Here is a 20,657-nt window from a genome sequence, read left to right on the forward strand (position 1 = left end):
AGGTTTTCTACAGTTTTTCAACAGATTGCAAACAGTCATACTGTCTTTTCTGTATTGTTGGAAAAGGGTACGACTTCAGAAATTAAAAATGGAGAATTAGTCTATACAGCAGTCTTTATAGAACAAAGAATTATGTTCATAGGTTCATGGGTAGGAACTGGGCTATCTGCCCGAAGGCATTTATAAGCCTAGCCAGAATGTGTTGCCTTTCGCCGCCCCCTTGGATTAGTTCCATGTGCCTCTGTCCAGCAGAGCCACTGAAGTGATCCCCGGGGTAAATTTTCTGTTTCCCATCAACTCGCCAAGGTTTCTCTTGAAGAGTGTTAGTGAGGAGCTCTTCCTAATGTAGATTGGAATCTTGTTCCAAAGCATGGGAAGTCTCTGGGACAGGAATGTATCCCTCTAGCATGTCCTATTTATTGTTGTGGTGAGGTTTAGATCCCTAGAGTGTGTGGCTTGAGGGGATAAGGTTTTCTTTAGGTGGAGCATGTCCATCAATTCTGGGTTGGACATGGCCTTGTATGTCAGGCAGAGATCACCTCTGAGTAGGCGGCATGCAACTGAGTACAGCTGGAGTTTCTTCAGTCGAGCTGCATAGGGCATCTGTTTGAAGCCAGTGATCCTCCTGGTGAGGTACTTCTGTGGTCTTTCCAGCTGTTGCAGGTGTCTTGTAAGGTACATCCCAAATGGGGCATTGTACTCTATGATGGGTCTAATGAGTGATGAGTAGAGGGGCACAATGACCTCTTTTGATCTGGATGCAAACCCTTTTGTGATTAGGTGGGCCACAAAGAAGGATTTTCTAACCACTTTGGCAATGTGATTAGCAAAGGAGAGATTACTATCTACTTGGGTCCCCAGATCCCTTATTATGTTTTCCATATTTAGAGGGCTACCACCTATGTGGTAGTTTGTGGGTACTTTGTTTTTTCCAAAGGGGATGACTATGCACTTTTTAGCATTTAACTTGAGGCCATGATTTTGACACCAGGTATCCGTCTCATTGAGACCCTTTTGGAGGATGTCTGTGTCAGCTGGAGAGTCAATTATAGCCCCTAGTTTGCAGTAATCTGCAAACTTGGTCAGCCATAGTCCTCCTGTGCTTGCCTGTACCTCTGAGAAGTATATGCCAAACAGGAGGGGTCCTAGGACTGAGCCCTGGGGAACGCCACTTGTAACCAGTTTAGAGTCAGACCTAGCTCCTGCAACTCTCACCATGTGGGTTCTGTCCATGAGCCAATTGGCAACCCATCTTGTGACACAGGGGTTTCTGTTCAGGCTGGTGAGCTTGTCTATAATACCAGAATGGGGAATAGTGTCAAAGGCCTTTGCGAGGTCTAGGTATGCTGTGTGTACCATCTTTCCCTCTTCTATATCCTTGGTAACTGTCTCAAAAAAGTCCACCAGGTTTAGGAGGCACGATCTGCCCTTAACAAAGCTGAAATGGATTGGGTCCAGTGTTTGGAGGTTTCCAATGTCTCTGTTAATGAGTTCCATGATGATGCGCTCCATAGCCTTGCAGACCAAGCTAGTCAGGCTTATAGGGCGATAGTTCCCAGGGTCTGTTGTGGCTCCACCTTTGTGGAGCAGAATAACCTCTGCTGTGTGCCACTCTATGGGTACATATCCTGTGGAGAGGCTGAGTTTGAACAGTGTGTTTAGGTGAGGGGTTAGTTCATCTTTGAGCTTGTGTAGGATGCAGCCTGGGACACTGTCTGGTCCCATTGATGCTGTGTTTTTGACTTTGGAGAGGGCTGTTTTAACCTGAGTGTCTGTGATTTCAGGGGCTCTACATTCTTCTGGTATGGTTATGGGCCCTTTTGGTGGTGGGGGGGTGATTTTTGCACTGAACCTGTCTGCCAGGATGTTGGCAATATCGGTTGGTTCAGTGTATTTTGTGCCATTCTGCATTAACTCCAAGCAGATCTGAGCATTGCCACTTAGATTCTTGACATAGCTAAAGAATCCCTTGTAGTTATCTTTGGAGTCCTTGGCAATTTTTCTTTCGAAGCTTGCCTTGGACAGTTTTATGAGGGATTGTAGTTTCTTGCCTAAATCTGATCAGGGATGTCTTCCCTTCTTGGGATTTTACTCTTTTCTGTACTAGTTTCCTCCTTATATTTTACAGCTTGTTTATGGCAGGGGTTCACCAGACTGGTTTCCTTTTCTTGGTTTTGCTTTGGATAGCATGATCCATGCATTCTTGTAGGTGCCCATAGAATGCTTTAGTAAAGGATTTTGCAGCTTGGACAGCGTTATCCTTTAGCATGGGGGCTTTGAAACTTTCCACCTCGGTCTTAAGTAACATGAAGTTTGCTTTTGAAAAGTTTTTCATGGTGGTTTCCTTGACCAGGGGTGGGGGCGGAATGTGGATATCCAAAGTGATTTTGTTCATGGTCAGATCTAACCAGTGAGGGATTGACCTCCGGTGTGGAACACCAGTCGCTCATGTTGGTGATGACCAGTTCCAATATGTTGCCACCTCTGGTGGGAGTGTTGACCAGTTGATCCAGGGCATTTGAGTTTACAAATTCTAGAAAATGTTGGGCAAGGTAGTTAGTACTTGAGTAGTTCTCCCAGTTAATATTTAGGTAGTTGAAATCACCCAATATTAGGGTGTTTGGTAGGACCTTTATGTTTCCCTGTGTTTCCAGAAATGCGGAATGAGGGTCCTGGGACATGGTGGGTGTTCTGTAGCAAGCTACAATTTGAATGCAGTTTTGCCCATTGTTAGTTGCACGTGGATGATCTCTGAAGCATAGTGCTGTGCCACTAACCTGGAGGTGTGGGTATCCTTGATGAATATGGATACTCCCCCGCCTTTTGTATTTCGGTCTGGGTTCTGTGGCTGAAATGTATGGTATGAGTAGTAGCCTGGTAGTGCTGGGGTGCTCTCTGAAGCCTTAAACCAGGTTTCTGTTACTGCACATATATCGATTTTCTCCATACTGAGGAGTGCCTCAAGTGCATGCATTTTGAGGTTTAGACTTCTGGCATTGAGTAGCATTACCTTCAGATTTTTGTTACTTGTGCTATTTACGGTGGTGGGTTTGTCTTTTGAGCCTTGCCTAAAAAGGCTCTATGGGGGTGGCAACAGCCTTGGCCAGTATTTGAAAGCCTAAGGGTGACAGGTGCAAGCCATCTCTAACAAAGCAGCATGGCTTGTTGAGCATGTCATCCCAGGTGGACAGACACTGGATCCCCTTTGAATGACACCAGAAACTTAGCCAGTTGTTGAAATTGATATTTTTTTCTTTATACTGTTGTATCATTCTTGGTGAGGGCAGGATGCTACTCAGGGTCAGGGTCATACCGGCCTGGGCTACGTGATCAGAGAGCTCTTCCATGTCTTTTTTTATGTAGTCCAGGGAGGTACAGCTCAGGTCATTCATACCAACATGGACAATGACAGAGTCATATTTGTACTTGTTCTGGAGTGACCTGAGTGCTTGTGTTATGTAGCAGATCCTGGCACCCAACAGGCAGCTAACAGTAACCTTCTCCTTATTCAGCCTAGTGAGTGGGATGTCAGTGTGCCTGACTCTAGAGTCATCTATTACTAGTATGTTGGGTATGTTATTTTGCCTTAAAGGCTGTGATTGTGTGGCATGCTGGTTTTGTGAAGTATGTGTTTTATGGTTTGTGTTGTGGGGTGGAGGTTGCTTGGATGCCTGCTTTGGAGGTCTCTGTTGCTTTTGCAGATTTTTATTTAGAGCCTCCGAGTATGTTTTTGTGTATTTATGTGTGTTTTTTGCCGGTGCTGGTTTAATGGGTCTATGTGAGACTGGTGGTATGATGCCAGTATTTCCCTTCTCCTCCTGACTGTCTGATCCAGTCTTGGGTTGAAAGAGCTTAGCCTCCAGTTTTGCTGTATAAATGCATCTCTCACATGTATTAGTGATTGGTGGTAGGAGGAGAGGGTTGTCTGTGTACATGAGGCAGTTGTAGCATTGCCTCAAAATGCCCAGATTCACCAGTTGGATTGGAGAGTACACCTGAAATTGCCCTTTGGACATGCCTGGATAGGTACAGTGAACTGTTTTACTGAATAGCTGGCACGGTCAAATAGAGAGCCTTGTCCTTCTGTACAGCATATGGGGGGTCTAGTGCTAGGGTTTATAAGTGCTTGCTATGAGTTTTGAGCAAGTGCCAAGCTGAAAAATGAATGGTTTGAGTGCTTAAGTTGAAAATTTGTCTAGTAACAAGGGAAAAATTGAAGAGGAGACTTTGTGGAGCCGGGAATACTTATAGCCTAGCAAACTGGTGCTGCCCGGCATGCAAAACTGGGCAAATGCAGTTTTTATAGCAGGGAAATGAAAGAGATAGTAATTAGCCCAAAATGGCCAATAAACTACTGATTTCTAGGCTGAAACTACTCCTCCAGTGACAGATAGGCTGCTCAAAGCTCCCCTCTCTCACAGGTGAGCAGAGAAACTTCCTTCTATCCAAGTAAGGTACGGGCAAACATAGAGATTTGTAACACAGCCCTGAATTCAGCACTAACCTGAAAACTGGACTATACTAGCTTAGAAAGGTGGGAAACAAGTATATATATATATATATATATATATATATATATATATATATATATATATATATATATATATCTTTTTTTTCAGAAAATAAAGCAGATACAATAAAGAAAACACACTTTAAAAGCACAGAAAAGGATGCTTATTGTTATATATTTCAGTTCAGAGTTGTAGTCAATGCCCCTAGTAATAAAGTAGGAAGAAACACAAATACAGTAAAAGCAGATGAATTAAGTGCAATTTATATATATATATATATATATATATATATATATATATATATATATATATATATGTAAAACAATAGAAATGAACAAACTGATTTAAACAAGTTACCCAACTAACCAGAAAAAAGCTCAAAACTGAGCCCTGTTCCAGCAGTCTTCAGTCAGGCAAGTTTTAACTGCACACTCCCGCTATTAGGGTGCAGGAGAAACTTCTCCAAAAAAAAGATGGCCTGGATCAGTGCTCAAGTTATGCAAACAAAGCTAGATTCAGCAGGCTTGAATCTGGTCCTATGCTACAGCAACAAGGCGGACCCATTTCAGAAATAAACAGTTCAAATAAGCATGCACAATAAGCCTGTGACCAGAAATTCCCATCTCAGAAGGGCAGAATCCAGCCTCTCCTCCCAAAAGAGTGCAGACCACAAACCTTCTTAATGTAGAATAACTGGCCTGAAGCCCAAGTGCTTAAACCAGAACTAATACACTTTTAGAATAGCAGACACTGAACCTTCAATCAGCAATTCCCAGCTTAGAAGGATGTAAGCTACCTGTCCTGCCACAACCAAAAGATTTAGAATAACAGTTACAATTTAATCAGGCTACTACCTAGCAGTAATAAATGCAGCAGAATAAATAAAACTGAGTACTTTTAAGAAGAGGCAAAAGCAAAATAAAGTAGGAGGAAACACAAATACAGTAAAAGCAGATGAATAAAGTGCAATTTTTTTTGTTTGTAAAGTACAAGAAGAGAGGAAGGAAGAACCTAAGTGGGTTGGCCTTCTCAAATCTTCTCTCTGTATTAAGTAGAGTGAACACTAGACTCAGAATATGATCTCACTGTATTCAGTTAAGTGAGCAAATGAGATGGACTCAGTAGGAGTGATCAAATACAGACTTACAGGTGGGGCGGGCAATTCCAGAGCCACCAACACTAACACCAAAACAAGAACAGGAAGGGTGGGTGAGAACAAACTGCAGAGAGAGACACAGCACACACACTATTCAGTGAAACACACAATTAGGTACAGAAAAAATGAAAAACAGTTCTTTTAAAACTGCAAGTTTGTACTTAACGTCAGCTTCTAATGCAGGTGATTGTAGCCAAGCAAGTCTCTCAGAAGTTGAGCATAAAATGATTTCTCAAACGTTGTGGCTAGCACATAAAGTACAGAGGAATCCCTCTAGGCTAACAGTTAAATATCAGATAACAAGAAGTGAGAAGACCACCACCCCCTTTTATAGCAGAGAGAGACACCGCACACACACACTATTCAGTGAAACACACAATCAGGTACAGAAAAAATGAAAAACAGTACTTTTAAAACTGCAAGTTTGTACTTAACTTCAGCTTCTAATGCAGGTGATTGTAGCCAAGCAAGTTTGAGATTCACATGGTTCTGATCTGCCAGTATTAGTCTGGTCACATTGCCCCTTTTTTCTACAACTTATCTATGTCTAGCACAAAAGTACAGCACCAAGGGCTCAGCCTTGAAGCTCTATGTATGAGTAATATCATAAAACGCTATGGCCTAACAAACTTATGAGGTTGTAGGTTGATTATCTCAAAACCTGTAACTACTTATGAAGTTCTGAAGTATATAACTTGTGAATGTGTTGCAATGGTGCACCTAACTAGAAAAGCTAGATTTAAAAATGTAGGTGGATGGATGACTAGAAAGTGAAGGCAACAAGGATTAATTTAGTAATTATTTACTTGCCCAGAAAATGAAAGTAAAAGAACAAAAATGTAATAAAAATATGAAGACAGACAGGTGAAGTAAAAATGTAGATCATAAAATGTATATATCTGAAGGTGACTATGATTAATATTTAAAATGTAGAACTGACCACGTCATTTAATTAGATAGCATTCCTAGGTTGCCTGTGAAAATGGGAATGGGCCTAGAGGGTTTACCTCTCACATTAGTAGAATAAATAAATGCCTTACAAGGGAAGAAAGCATACAAAAGAGGCTGCAAATTATATAAAGAAAATTATATAAAATAACTAAAAAGTTAAAGCAATATTCTGATGTAGAGTAATTCAAGGTGGAAATTGGAGCTAAAACCTACTTATTTAATAAGGCAGGCTGTAGCTCTGAAAAAATCTATACAGGAAACTCTAGAAAGAGAAAAGTGACTTTTGTACTAGGCATATCAGAAGCAAGAATTCTTGCTAGAGCATATATGGGAAAAGGAAAAAAAGATGATGAAAAAGATAGCTGATTCAGAGCTGTTCAAATGAAACCTTGACATTTATTCTCACCTGTGTTTATGATTTGGCTTTTTGTCGCAACTGAACTAAATATAGAAATATTAGTGTCAGGGAAAGTCTTTTGCTTATTCGAATTGAAGTAATTTCATGAACTAAATGATATTTTTTTCTATCTGCACACTAGATGCTTCTGCTTGTCATTTGGGAACAAATCTACAGAAGCTAGAAGGAGAAGAAAAACAATGTTTAATATCTGAAATGAGACTGTATTGTAATAGACGTATAAGCGAGAGAAAAAGTCTTGATGAAATAAGGATGAAAAGAAAAAATAACAGAACTTCAGAAGTTGGTGTCTGTGATCCTGTCTCACAATAACTGCGCAATATATAGAGGCTATTACATTCAGACCCAGATAATATTATTGCGGTGGTGGTGCGGCGGTAGTGTCGTCACCTCACAGTAAGACATTGTCCCATTCGATTCTCAGCTAAAGTGTCTTCCGTGTGGAGACATGCATGAATGGGCGTACCTTCGTTGAAGGTTGTGCATCAGGGCTGGCAACTCAGTACGTAAAAATCTACTGCAAATCATTAGCGGACCAGAGTTCCGCTGTGGCAACCCCTAACCGGGAAAAGCCGAAAGACACAACAACATTCAGACCCAGATAATATTACTTGTTCATGCAAATGGACCATGATTTTCACATGATCAATAACTGTATAAACAATTTAGTCTTCTGTGCATTGGCATTATTTTCTGAGACATTTTAATATTTAAGTTCAGAACTTCTCATAGCTAGTAGAATTATGGCAAAGTAACAGTATTTTATCACAAAAAAATCTTTCGACTCAGTCATTCTTCCTGCATCTCATACACTGAAGAGAACCAGTGAAGAAGCAAGTAGAGCATACTGTAAATATAATATTGGTTTTCTTTGTAATTCATAAAGCTGTAAGAGGGAAATTCATGTTTCTAGAGAGTAATACGCTGCTACAGAGAAAGTACAATTGTGAACTTGCAATAAAAGTAGATGTTTGATTGATCACTGCTGCAGTAACCTTAGCTATCTGGGGTTATATCCTACCAAGGATATAACAGCTGGCCAGCTTCCAAAACTTCAGGGACCTTCCACATGCCCAACCTGCTAAGCAGCTTGAACTGAGCTATCTAAAAGATAGGTTTGTGTGCAAAGCCCCTCAGAGCTTTTCTGCCAGCAGAGAGAGAAATGTCCACATCCTGGCATAAAAAACACACATAAAAAACACACGAAAAAACAAGGGGGATAGAAGCAGCAACTGCAGCAGTGATCATTTGAACATCTACTGCTATGCTAAGTTCAGCTTATACAACTGTACTATGTTCCTCATATTGATCACTCCTGTAGTAGCCTTTGCTGTATGTGTAGATTACCATAGCTAACTATATTTTGGAGGTGCAAGGAGAAGAGTCCAGGAACTGCTGGAGAATGGTCCTAGCAAAGCATGCTCTAGACCTAGATAAGGAATCCACCTTATAGTGCTTTGTAAAAGCATGTACACAGGGCCAAGTAGCAGCTTCTAGAATAGTTCTAGAATCCTACTCTTTCCAAAAAGCCATAGAAGTCAAACTCCTTGTAGAGTGGGCCTTAACCCTGCCTGGAATGGATTTGTCATGGTGAGTATAAAAAAAGCATAAAAGTCAGTTTTGACACTGGTTGTCCCTTCTTCTCACCTTCACAAGATATAAACAATTGATCCAATTATCTGAAAGATTTAGTTCTGTCAAGATAGTACATGAGTTGTCTGTGGACATCCAAGGTATGGAGTATTCTTTCTACCTCACTTTTAGGTTCATGAAAGAAAACAGAAAGATGGATAGTTTTACTTAAAATAAAGTCAGATACTGTCTTAGCCATAAAAGATGGATTAGTTCTCAAAGAAACCCTGTCCATATGTAAAATGAGGTAGGGCTGACTCACCGTAAGAGCTTGCAACTCATATACCTTTCTTGCAGAGGTCAGAGTAATCAATAAAACTGTTTTTCAAGTTAAGAATCTCAGGTTAGTCAGATTAGCTGGTTCAAATGGAAGAAATGTTAGTTTCTATAATACAAAATTAAGATCCCAAGGAGGGGCCACCAGTTTAATTGGAGGCATTTTATGCAAAACCCCTTTCAAGAACATTTTGACATATGACTGCCTTCACAAAGGAGGATTCAGTGGCAAACATGCTGAAATAGCCAATAAATGATCCTTGACAGAGAATTAAGAAAGGCCATAGGATAGTAACTCACACAAATATTGTAAAACCAGAGAACAACTATCCCGGAATGGGTGCTGTTTATGTTGTTGGCACTAACTAGATAACCTTTTCCATTTGTTAATATTATGTTTTTCTTGTGGGAGGCTTTCTTGCCTCCATTAGTACCTGCTGCACATCCTCAGTAAACAGATGTCTAAGGGAATTAAGACCTTATCATCCTAGCAGTGAATTAAAGATATTTGATGTTTGGGTGCATCAAACACCCCTGTTCTTGTGTGAGTAGATCCAGTCTGTGAGGAAACTCATGGTAATTGCCCCTGGCCATTTCCAAAAGAAGGGAGAACCACAGTTGCTTGGGGCAGAAAGGAGTCACCACAATGATCTTGTGGGATTCCTTCTGAATCTTTAGAATTATCTTGGATATTAGTGGAAAGGGTAGAAACGCATACAGGAACATTCCTGTCCAAAGAAAAGGCATCTGTCTTCCAGGCCTTCTTGCATGGGGTCCTGGAACAGAATTTTGCCAGTTGATTGTTCAGAGAGGAGGTAAAGAGGTCTACTTGAGGAAGTCCCCACAGATGTAACAAATCTTGGAAGGCCCCTGTATCTAGTCTCCATTTGTGAGGGTCTGCAATTTTGCTCTAATGGAATGTAGGATGCATGTAGAGTGAGACTGTACCACGAAACTATATCCTAAGCTAACAAGGCTAGTCTACAAAGGGGATATGATCTGGTTCCCCCTTGCTTGTTGATGTATCACATCACTGTGGCATTGATTTTAACCACTTAAAGAGGTCCCAAGGACCAAAGATGGTTCAGAGAATTAAATGCCTTGTTCAGGGAAAGTGTCTCCTTGATATTTATATGCTTGCATCTGTCCTTGATGTCCCACACCCCACTGCACTTTTATCTTTCCTGAAATTGCTCCCCAAGCAAAGCATGAAACATCTGTGGTGACTGACTGCTGTGGAGCAGAGGGAAAAGGGGAGACCTTGATTTAAGGATATCTGTTGTCTCCACCAGGTGACTTCTCTTCTGACACACCTCAGTACTGTGATCTGAAAACACAAAGGGTGTTGCTGCTGGGACCAAAGAAATTTCAGATACCACTGTATCGTTTTAGGTAGAGTTTTGTCAAGGTTGTCATGAGAATCATAAATGACATGAGACCTACAATCCTGAGGTATTCCCTTACAGTGACTGAAGTGTGAGTAGAAAATCTTAGAAATAGATCTTAATAAAGACATATATATATTTTTTCCTGTGGAAGAAAAGCACTTTGAACTAAGATATCTAGTTAACATCCCAGGAACACAATCATGTGTGAAGGAGTCAAAAAAGACTTTTGAATGTTGCCTTGGAATCCCAGCTTGTACAAGAGATCTCTCACCCAAGAGAGATATCCCTGACATTTTGGAAAAGAATCTGCAAAGATAAGCAAGTTGTCTAAATACAGAAAAATGTGGATAGTCTGTAGCCTGCAATGAGCTATAACTGGAGCTAGACACTTTGTGAACACTCTTGCTGCAGTGGATAGTCCAAAGTGTAAGGCAGAGAACTGATAAAAGAATGATCCAGACATATAAAATGTTAAGAAACACCTGAAGTCTGGATTAATAGGAATGTGATGATAAACATCATTTAAGTCTAGTGTTGCTAGGAAACTTGAAAGAGGAAGAAGAGGCAGCTGGTTGTGAAGTAACATTGTTATGAATTTGGGCACTATCACAAACAAATTTAGGAAATAAAGCACCAGAACTGGTCTCCAAGCATTTTCTTTCTTTGGGATTAGGAACATCCTTGAATAAGACTCCCCCCCCCCCCCCGGGAAGAAGGAACTGATTCTATTACTCCTTCAGACAGCATGTGATGAAGAAAAAGTGGAAGCAAAACAGTCTGATCTGCAGGATGAGGACTGACCCCTGGAAAGGAAAAATTTCCTCCCACTGCCATCAGTAACCATGAGAATCATTTTCAGAACCCATTTGTATGAAACAATTTGTTACAAAAGAGAAAAATGTAGACTGACTTTCTGGAACAGAAAGAGGACCAGGGTGGAAGGGTCTCTTGAATACTCATTCAGACTTGCTAGTTTTGGAAAGTTTGAGACTTCTTTTTGGAACCTTCTTGTCACTTCACCTTAAATGTCTGTTTATCTGAATTTGGTTGAGGCTGTTATTCCATTTTTTGCCAAAATATGATGAGGACAAAGAAAATATCTTGGGCAATTTGGAAAAGGAGGGCTGAGAAATCTAACAGATTGTATTGCCTGTTTATACTAGGGCAAGATCTGGTTTTAATCTGGTCAGGTACAGTCAGTTATATACAACTGCTTACATGGTTATACAGGGCAGTGGTGTATGCATCTGCATAGTCCATGTTATCTGCATTTGAGAGAGCTTTGAAACTTATTACATCATCACTTAGTAGGAGGTAATTTGTCTTTGAAAATTTTGTGTTTTTGAGCTTCATGCGGTATCTTGTCTTATAATTGCATCAGACAAGATTGATTTACGGCCAATCTTAGCAGGGAAGATATCACCGACATCACATAGAGGGGTGCAATGCTCTTCCATGCTAGTGAGTACTATGTTCAGAACATTTGAACCTCTTGTGGGTGTGCTGACTAGTTTTTCCAGAGAATTTGCACTGACAAAGTCCAAGAAGCTCTGAGCCAGAATGTTTGTGGTCATGTATGTTTCCTACCCATTGGTAGGATAATTAAAACCATCCATGGGTAAGGTGTTGGGCTGTATGACAAGTGACTCCAGTAAGTCCAGGTAAGTGTTATGCTTTTCCTCTTTGATGGTGGGAGACCTATAGCTAGCTATGATGTGACAGGGGGCTTTGCCTATTATTAATTGGACATGGAGCAGCTCAAAAGAGTCATACTGTTTGACCAGTCTTGAGATGTACTTATCCTTAATGAAGATGGATACACCTTCTCCTTTGGTTCTTTTATGCTCAGTTTGTGGTCTGAATGTATGGAAGGTATTGTAATCTTGCAGGACCAAGGTGCTTTCCTCACCTTTGAACCATGTCTTGGTGACTGCACAGACGTCAGCATCTTCCAAAGTGAGGAATGTTTCCAGGGAGTGGTTTCTTGTTTAGCCTCACAACATGAAGTCACAAACTATCCAATAAGTGCCACAGCTCTTTTGTAACCTTGCACTGTCGAAATAACCACAAAAACCGCAAGGTAAATCAAAATAGAATTCAACAACAAGTACCAAAAATAAGGAATCCTGGTGGAATAGCACACTGAATAATAAGCTCCAAACTGATGTGAACTGAACAAGTAAATCAATGTCCTTTATTCCAAGAAAGAACAACGATACAAAACGGTAAATGCACTTGAATAAAATAACAAAAATCAATCCAATAAGGTTAAGCACTTTCACCCACTGCAACTTGTGGGCTTCATCAGAACCTTTTGAATAAAATAACAGAATCCTTTTAAGTGAAAAAAGACACCAAAAGGAAGTGGAAACTGATGTAATATCCTGTATAGCAAATACCGCCCCCTGCACTTATACACCAATCATTAGATTTAAAATTGGTGCCAAAAGAAAGCTGAAAAATACACCATTTCCTGTGTTCTATCCTGTGCTATGCTTCACCCCTTAAAGGCCTCACTACACTTACTAATACTTCAATTTATACAAAATCTATCAGTGTAGTTTGTGCAAAAAATTCAACAATAAAATTCATCACTAATAACCATACTCAAGCATCCATTTCACGTTGATTTAAAATATTTAAAATAAGCACACTGTCTAATATTAATAAGTCTATAATATATTTATAAAAATCCTATAATAAAACTATATCTCAAAAAATGCCTAACAATTTCATCACCTATACTACCTAACGAATATATAAGTGTTGTGTTACCAATATATACCTATACTTAATACAATAATGTGTAATTAATATATGTATAAAAAATCCACAATAAATATGCATATAAAATAATTAATGAATAATAAACAATCATATACAATATTCTAAAATAGTTTTGCAAGAAATAAAATCATTGAGGCCAGGGTATGTGGTGGCATCTAATTAAAGTTGCCACCAAACCTCTTTAAAACTCAACACTGTTTTGTAATCACCACCTATAGAATCTACTGTGATGGTTTCAAGAATTTTCAGATTGGGAAAGGTTGTATAAGAAACAATATAATTTGGCAGATAAGTGGGTGGAAAATATATGTATTAGGAAACAAAACAAATTAATAAGGGATAGCGAACAGTACAAAAATGGTAAGGCGTATGATTGGTATATTTATAAGGATAGAAATAGTAGTTTACAAGGTAATAAAGTTGATTATCCACATGAGATAGATCAAGAGGATTATAAGAAATACAATTCCCATTTTCATAGGGTGGATTCCAAAAAAGGGCAGTCGTATCAGAATATTTACCAACAAGATCATTGGTCAACTTGGAAACCCAGGCAGAGACAGTGCGGGGGGGAAAACATCATGGAGGGAAAGAAATTACCTGATCCAGTGTGCTCAGATATCATCAGGGTGGACAACAGATATACATACAAAAATTTCAATATTTACAATTTTTCTAGTTTGGATATACACAAGACTCATTTTGAGCTGTTATGCAAAGGTATGAAATTTATTCCCAATACCCATTTTTGTGTGGTTGATGTTTTATGTGAATTAAAAAAAAACATTAGAAAGATGAATTTAGGAATATTCTTTAATGATAAAAATAATATTGAAAAAACTATATTAAAAAAATGATAATTCTTTGAAAGTCAAAAGTACGTTTATACCCCCCAGTCATCCTAAGGTTGACTTATATGAGAAAGTAGTAACTAGAGAAATTTATTGGGTATCTAGAAATATAAATGACAATGTTACCAATAATTTATCTAATGAAAAAAGAGAGACACTTAAGTCTCTACAGGATAATTCCAATATTAGAGTGATGAAGCCGGACAAGGGGGGGTGGTATAGTGATATATGACAACTTAAAATATTTAAAAAAAAATATGATATTTTATATCACACAGGGAATTACCAAAATATTTCTATTAATGAGATAAACATAGCTTACCGACGTATTGATTCCTATTTAGAGGAATTTTATATAGACGGTAGAATTAATAAGGAGACATAATTTTTTACAAGTGAAGTATCCTAGACTAGCAACTATCGTCGGTATTCCCAAAATACATAAGAATACCATGGACCCCCCTTTCCGGCCAGTTATATCTGGTAGCAAATCTAAAACATTCCCTATGAGAAAATATATAGATTGTTCATTAAAACATATATATAATAAAATTCCCCACATGGTAAAAAATTCTTGGGAATTTTTGGGAATGTTTCCTACGAATACTAACATAGATAATTTGCTTTTTGTTACTGTAGACATTGTTGATCTTTTTTCAAGCATACCAAAACAAGCTGGTTTTGATGCATTTTGTAATAGTATTACATCCTTTGCTAATCTTACTTGGGAACAGATAAGTCTTATTATGGAGTTGATGACCTTAGTGTTAGAACATAATTTTATATATTTTGAAGGGGAGTACTTCAAGCAAACCAGGGGGGTAGCTATGGGTGCTGCTTGTGCACCCATCTTTGCCAACCTGGTTATGCTTGATTGGGAACTCACCTCCCTTTTCCCTTGTGAATATTTCAAAAACGTCAGACATTATTCAAGGTTTCTGGATGATATGTACATTTTATGGGATGACAATGTGGAAAAATTGGATAAGTTTTTAAAGTATCTAAATACCACCAGTGAATATCTGAAATTCACGTATACATATAATACTGAAGGGATTGCATATTTGGATACATATATTTATAAGCATGATTCAACATTCCAATCAAAAATATATAGGAAAAATACTTTTACCAATGATTACTTGGAATTTAGCAGCTGTCATCCTTTAAATATGAAACATAACATTTACAAAGGACAAGTTATCAGAGCTGCACGTATGATGTCTGACGTTAAGGTATTGACAGATGAAGTTGAGTTTATTATGCAATTGTTTGTTGAGAGAGGTTATCCTGAAAAAATTTTATCTACTATAGGTAATTATGTCATTCAAGAAAGGGACAGGAAATACTGTCCTTTATTGGAAAGGGATTTGAATCCGGACATATGATTAAAGATGATAAAGGAGATGGAAGTCAGTCTAACGATCATCACAGATCTTTAATATTATTATATAGCCCAGTAGCTGACAAAGTTATTTACATTGTAAACAAAATTTGGTACCTGATTTCTCAGGATCCTAAATTGATACAAATAATGGGGAAAAAAATGAGAATTACATACAAAATGGGTAAAAATATTAAAAATGTATTGATTCCCAGGAAAAAGCAAAGGGATAGGGGGGTCCAATGAACTAATCCATACCTACAAATGTGGTTCTTGTAACCAGTGTAAGTATATTCTAGAAGACAAAAAATTGATAATCCAAAATGAGAATCATACAATCATTAAACCCAGTTATGGGAATTGTAAGACTAAGATGATAATTTATATTGCTAAATGTAGTGTGTACATATGTTTTTATGTAGGTAAAACTGAGCATTGTTTTCGACAACACATTTATGACCATATTTATAGTATTCACAAAAAAAATGTAACAAATGCCCTATATCGGCATATAAATTTTACTGATGAAACACATAATTTTAAGTTTGCTATTCTTGAAACCATCACAGTAGATTCTATAGGTGGTAATTACAAAACAGTGTTGAGTTTTAAAGAGGTTTGGTGGCAACTTTTATTAGATGCCACCACATACCCTGGCCTCAATGATTTTATTTCTTGCAAACAAATTTTAGAATATTGTATACGATTGTTTATTATTCATTAATTATTTTATATGCATATTTATTGTGGATTTTTTATACATATATTAATTACACATTATTGTATTCGGTATAGGTGTATATTGGTAACACAACACTTATATATTCGTTAGGTAGTATAGGTGATAAGATTGTTAGGCATTTTTTGAGATATAGTTTTATTATAAGATTTTTGTAATTATATTATAGACTTATTAATATTAGACAGTGTGCTTATTTTAAATATTTTAAATCAACTTGAAATGGATGCTTGAGTATGGTCATTAGTGATGAATTTTATTGTTGAATTTTTTGCACGAACCTCACTAATAGATTTTGTATAAATTGAAGTATTAGTAAGTGTAGTGGGGCCTTTAAGGGGTGGAGCATAGCATAGGATAGAACACAGGAAATTATGTATTTTTCAGCTTCCTGTTGGAGCCAATTTTAAATCTAATGATTGGTGTATAAGTGCAGGGGGTGGTATTTGCTATACAGGATATTACATCAGTTTCCACTTCCTTTTGGCACCTTTTTTCACTTAAAAAGATTCTGTTATTTTATTCAAAAGGTTCTGATGAAGCCCACGAGTTGCAGTGGGTGAAAGCGCTTAACCTTATTGGATTGATTTTTGTTATTTTATTCAAGTGCATTTACCGTTTTGTATCGTTGTTCTTTCTTGGAATAAAGGACATTGATTTACTTGTTCAGTTCGCATCAGTTTGGAGCTTATTATTCAGTGTGCTATTCCACCAGGATTCCTTATTTTTGGTACTTGTTGTTGAATTCTATTTGGATTTACCTTGCGGTTTTTGTGGTTATTTCAACAGCGCAAGGTTACAAAAAAGCCGTGGCACTTATTGGATAGTTTGTGACTTCATGTTGTAAGTTGTTTTCGTGATTTCTATTCTTGTTTAGACTCCTCAAAGACTTTTGAAATTAAATAAATACTTTTTTGCAAGAAATGGAACAGTACAGTGAGATAGTTAAATACACAGACAGGTGGGTTGCACAAAGAAATATTAAATGTTTCATACAGACATGATGTGTTAGATAAACTCTACAGGACTTGGCTCTATCACTAATACCCAAGCAAAAGAGTTTGGCTAGTCCTATCACATAGCTATGTAAAATAGTTCTATAAAATGTAAAAGTGTCTCATTAACTTAAGTAAGTGCAATGTATAAACAGGAAAGGGAATGTGAAAAATAAACTCACCAATGTGAAGTAGAAGTCCCTGTGTAGCAACAAGCAAGCAACACATGTTGAAAACAGCTGCCAGATCTAGAATTCCTACAAAAGAGTTGCTCCATCTGACCCTAGATTTTTTGCAGGAATTATTTATTGCATATAGATTTTTCATTTAATATGTTAAGAGTGGAGGTAGTTTAATGTCATACACATTTTATGTTTTTAATTGATAAATTAATGATGTTTTTTTTGATTGGCTTATTGTTTTTTATATATGGATTTTTTATTTGTAACTGTTAGAAGTCTGAGGAAGCATTCCTAGCGAATGTGAAAACATTAATTATATTTTAACTTTATTTTAATAAAAAGTTTTTTTTTTTATCTACCAGCTGTCGGGCCTTTATAAAGGAGTTGCTACCATTTTGATTTATCAAAACATGCCCAGGATCAGTAAATACTGTTCAATTACATGTTCTTAAGCCATATGCAGAAGAGATGCAAACCAAATAAGGCAAACATTACAGAACAATGACAGCTGACATAGTCATTTATATAACAGAATGTCATCTGCAAGCACAGCAATATGATCATAATCGCAATCACAATATCCTATGTGTAATTCATAAGTACAATGATATACATATGTGTGGTATGTACATGTTAACCTAACAATCTCAGGTCATATGGATAAAATTCACAATAAAGCTATACTGCAGGCTGTCATTTTCTTTAAATTATTTGCATTAAAGAAGGAAGTGTGCATGGCCTACTCCCTATACAAAGCTTACGTAGTTGGCATCTTTGTAAATATATAGACCTACTGAGTGACTGTGATCCCAAAATGTAACACAGTGATGTCCACTGACATCACAGTATGTAACATTCTGTGGGAGTGCAAGAGTAATAATAGGATAGTGTGTATGAAACACAATGACTATATGTCACATGTTGGCACATAGCACACAGCACAGTTGCCCAGGGAAAAAAACATTACCATGACGCATATAGAATATGAAGACATACTGTGCAGGTCTTGGAACATACATCAGATAAGTTAGCATTGCTCACTTTAGATACTCCCCCGGATTCAGCAAGCCCTGCATAGTGTGCAAGACTAATGCAGGAGCTCCAGCAGGCAATATGTCTGCTGTGCGATCCAGGAATAAGCTGTAGGGAAGTGCATGAGCGGTCCTGCACTAGTCCTGCATGGACTCAGCCCCTGTATGCAAATTACCCCATTTGCAGGAGAAATCCATGTAAATGAGGTGAATTTGCGATCCAGGAAGCTGGAAACTGGCTGTGCAGGACTAATGTAATCTGCAAAAATGTACTCCGCCAGTAACGGAGTACATTTCTGCAAACTACGAAACAGATCCATGACAGCTCCAAATAAAGGGTGGATGTTATGTAGTAAGCATGCCAATAGCCAGATATAAGGCCATTGGCATGGAAAACAGTTGCAAAAATAAAAAAATCAACTTTTATTTTTTTTTTTAGCCGATCTCGGCTTTTTAAGCACAGGGCAGCAGCACGCAAACGGGATCGGGTGGAAAATAAGAAAAAAAAAAAACTAAAATAAGCATTCTAACCAAAATCAATATTTTGCCATGATACTCAATGGCAGACAGAAGACAACATGGCTAGTGAATAGTGGTTGCTAAGGGGGGAGGCTCAGTGTTGGACATGAAACTATGCATCAGCAGGCAATCCTATGCAAATGAGGGGAATGATACTGAAGCCCAGATTTCCCCTTCATGCTAGTCAGCACCCAAGAGTGTAAGAGCAGGAATAGCTTGGCACAAGCCTAGGAGTTAGCTGACATCATAGGGGAAGTCAGCCCAATTTTGTAACCAAAACAGCACAGAATTTCAAGAGATTATTAGAACAAAAAATTGGAATGGAAGACAATTTGCCACAAGGCACTAGGGCTTGTGGAAGATGTGTGCAATGTTCATATATTATGAAAGAAAAGGCTGTGAAATTGGAGAATTGTGTACAAAGCAGTGTTTTTTAAGAAAGGTAATTGCAATACTAGTAGGGTGGTCTATTTAGCAGTGTATGAGACATGCCCACATTTTTATGTGAGCAAGACTGAGCGTGCATTCAAGATGATAATTTATGAGCACATAAATGATATAAAAAAATAAAAAAGATGAGTAACACCCTTTACAAGCATTCCCTCACTTGTCTTGCATTTACAGAGTTTTCTTTTGGAATTCTGGATAAGGTCAGTTTGAACCCTAGAGGGGGGGGATTGGAAGAATCTGTTAAGAAAGAAAGAAACTGTTTGGCAGCTGAAGCTAGCAGCTATGTTCCTGCCAGGGTTGAATGAAACAGTATCCATAACACCCATGTTGGTAGAAAGGGCCAGTATCATAACTTAAATTGTTAACAATTTTAAGATGTTTTTAAAACATATTAAAACATGTATATTTATTATTATAATTTATTGAAATACATAGGTTAGTTTATTTTATTTTATTTTTATTGTTCATAAAGTGTTTTGTGATGACTTGGTAAAGGTGTCTTTTTAAATGTTAATGATTAACATATGATAAATGGAATTTGGTGGCACAATCAATGAGTCAATTTCTACATTCGTATAAAAATGGTAGAGGCAATGGTAACAACTGTATTCTGATGAAGTCTCCGTAGCAGAGATGAAAGCGCTTAATACGTTATTTTTAATTATTTTTGTATGTCAATAAATTTTGTTCAGATGTGGATCAGACCGTTTTTATAGATTTTTTTTCTTTTAGTACTATATATTTCATTTGTTTTTATTAACCTTTGTACATATGTCATGCAGTAAGAAGTGCATATGTTCTGCACACCATAATGTATTAACATCAGATCTGATAAGCCAGGGAGATATCAGACTGCTACACATGTCATGTATAGTAGGGGTTCTATCTGAGGACATAACCTGGGTATTCTGTGGTTGTGTGTACAATACTGAAGTCTGTGTACTAATGGCGATTATCGATAGTGTGTGCATTGTGAATATGTACCTTGGCCTGTGTACAGACTGTGGTAGATGTCATTGTTCTTGGTCCTGTTCTATCTGATGTTGCATGCTGCTCCACTGTATGTTACCCTATCGGCTTACATGTTTGTAGGGTCAAACACATACATGTCCCACATCACAGAAAGGCATCAGACCACACTGTGTATTGGCCCAGTATATGTAGGATTAGTGTGTGAGTGGCACTTATGAGGATGGTGTTTATTAGATAGTCCATATACTGTAATATTATGCTAGCTACCATATGTAGCTGTGGCTGTGTTCACATTGCTTGTGGTTATGCACTTTCACACAGGTGTCTGTTACTCTGTGCTGTGACATGCCTGTAGAGCCTGCTATATATGCAGGTACATGTGTATTCCTCCATAGGAGGCCATTGTTGTGGCACT

Source organism: Protopterus annectens, chromosome 11.part0 (assembly GCF_019279795.1).
Source record: "Protopterus annectens isolate FY-2018-M chromosome 11.part0, PAN1.0, whole genome shotgun sequence".
Classification (NCBI taxonomy): Eukaryota; Metazoa; Chordata; order Ceratodontiformes; family Protopteridae; genus Protopterus; species Protopterus annectens.